This window comes from Limulus polyphemus, unplaced genomic scaffold (genome assembly GCF_000517525.1).
Source record: "Limulus polyphemus unplaced genomic scaffold, Limulus_polyphemus-2.1.2 Scaffold64, whole genome shotgun sequence".
NCBI classification, from domain to species: domain Eukaryota; kingdom Metazoa; phylum Arthropoda; class Merostomata; order Xiphosura; family Limulidae; genus Limulus; species Limulus polyphemus.
In genome coordinates, this window is record NW_013665674.1 from 399,329 (window position 1) to 402,122 (window position 2,794).

Below are 2,794 nucleotides of genomic sequence, written 5' to 3' on the forward strand. Positions count from 1 at the left end.
ATCTATCATCCATGCTAAGGGATTGGCTGATAACGCACCTACAACTTAAAGTATGAGGAATATTTTGTGGTATTCAAACCTGACTCGCCAGCTCAGAAATACAGCTAGAGCTCTACCACAGGACAAACCCGCGCCCACAATTATTAAATGACCTTGCTATTGTTAATGAGATACTCTTTTTAATTCTATCAATTAGATTCTATCAAGAAGATTACTAAAAGCAAAATTTTCTATCATCATTTTTTTTGTCCTTACATTCAAATGAATAAATGAACGAAAATACTTATATCGCATTGAAAGGACAAAATGTCGTGTTATTGCCTGTGGCACGTGGAATGATTTGGCCACTGACCTTTGTGTTTATGGATTCACACCTTTTATAAGACGCCTCACTTTGCTTACCATGTCTGGGCTATGACTTGTTTTAATTCTCTTTCTAGATGGTTCTAGTACCCCAAGTTGATTCATAATTTGTTTGTTTGTTATGAATTTCGCGCAAAGCTACACGTCACATAATAACGCTCCCACGGCTGAAAGGGCGAGCATGTTTGGTGGGAAAGAGATTCGATCCCGCGACCCTCAGGTTGCGAGTCGAGCGCTCAAATCACCTGGCCATGCCGGGCCTGATTCATAGCCGTTTGTTTTCCAATTCATTTGGTACAAAGGGTATCCCCGTAATAAAAAGTTTAAATCATCAGTTTGAACATCATAATGATTTCAGTGTATTAATGCTTTCGTTGGAAACAGTTGTTGCATGCCATTCCCCAAAATGATCAGTGTTCAGTAATATCACACTACCTACGTCACGCCATACAATGTCAAAATGTAGTTCTGATATATTCCGTTCTACCGCGACTTTTTATCAACTGTGGTTATTACACGACTTGTTTATTTACGTATTGTAAAGTATTTAATTCTCTGTTATCTACATTGGCCATCAAGTTGAATAATATCTCTATTTACGTTCGATTAAATAAATATGAGTTTATTAATCGATGACCTTTGTAAGGTAACTTATAAACTTCTGCACATTTAGTTCGATAAACTTCTAGAAGATCTCGTAGTAAACTTTTCTGTACGTTAGCTCTGTTTGTTTTGTGATTTCTCCCATGACTATGTGGCCGACGTGTAATAAATTGAGAAAAATACGGATTATATAAAAATTAGCGGATTATATCAAAACTTTACTTTTACATTATTGAAATATTAGGTCCAAAGCTAACAAAAGAAACCTTTTTTGCTCTGACATGCCCAGTTGGAACTTAACTCCGCCTGTATTAACGGGATATAAAGCAATTTTCCCGAGCTGTCTTATGATTACTGTTCGTTAGAAATTATACAATGCGTCCCAACAAAATGTGACTACATTACATGAGGAGGAGGATCACATTTCAGGTGCTGTATTAAAAACGACAAAAACGTATACACTGAAAGACCATAGGAAAATTTTTGCACTTAATTTATTTCTTTTTTCTATGGTGACAAGTGGATTAAAGTGGACAAACTGAAAGTTTATTTTTATATATACTGATAACATTTTTCTGGGAGACACTCTGTACATCCTCTGTGACTTTTCAACAAAAATGACCCCCACAGCGGCATTTCTGCGGAATTACAATGCTTGAAACTGGGTTTCGATACCAAAGGTGGGCAGAGCACAGATAGCCCATTGTGTAGCTTTACTTCAAACAAACAAAGCAAATCAAACAAAAATATTTTAACTTGTTTAGTTTATTGGGTATAGTACTAAATTAAATACATATTTTTTAAATTATTTTTACCAATATGTTAGTCCGAACACAGTGCTGTTCTTATATGAAAATAAATACTTTTAATTGAGACAGCTTTTTAGCTCTAAAACTATAAAAAAGGCCCTCGTCTCTCAATAAATTACTGATCCTCTTTCTTGCTTATCAAAAGCGACTCACACATTTCGTACACGAAGCACAAAAATATTCTTAAAATAAATACAGTGTCTCTACATCTTCAAACAGAACCTACTTTTCAGTTCTGCTCGAAACATTTGTTCTAATAATATTTAGTGAATCCACACCCGCAGCAGGCGTGGAATGTTGGAAAATTCAATTAATGAAAAACTTTAGTTACAAAACTACATTTACATTTCTTTTATTGTGAGTACATCAGTGCAGTCGAAGAATATCGATGACGCTCGATAATTATTCAATGAGAAAAAAAAAGACTATGACTTGTGTTGTAATCTCATTATTAATTTTAGTCCCAGCTGGGTACTTTAAAAAATAAATCTAGCAGTAGGAGTAGAACTACCACGAATGCTATAAAACTATACAATACACATGTACGACCAGTTTTTTTCACTTCTATAAAAAAAAATGGTTAATACGAAAAAATAAGACAAGATTTCAAGACAGAACCAGCCATTGTCGTCTACCACTAAATGAGTATTACAAGAAACTCAATATTCAAGTCAAAGGACTAAAAGAAGATAGTACATTTCAGGCTAACTATGATAAATAGTAAAAATTTCGACGCTTTGCTACCTAAATTATTCCTAATGAACTGTTTTTTGTTTGTTTTTTTATATATGATAGCACAGGCATAACTTTGGTTCAAAATGGGGGAAAGGAAAATGAGTGCTGTATGATCTAGAGGACAACCCCTGTGACTTCATACTGTTGCTGTTCTAACGTTGGAGAGGAAATCCCCAATTAATGAAAAAAGAGATGGGGGTGGCATGTCTTCCTGTAAAATAAGTCTGTGGAAGATAGTGCTGGATAAGTTCTACTTCTTAGATATGTGAAATCATATGAAAAAT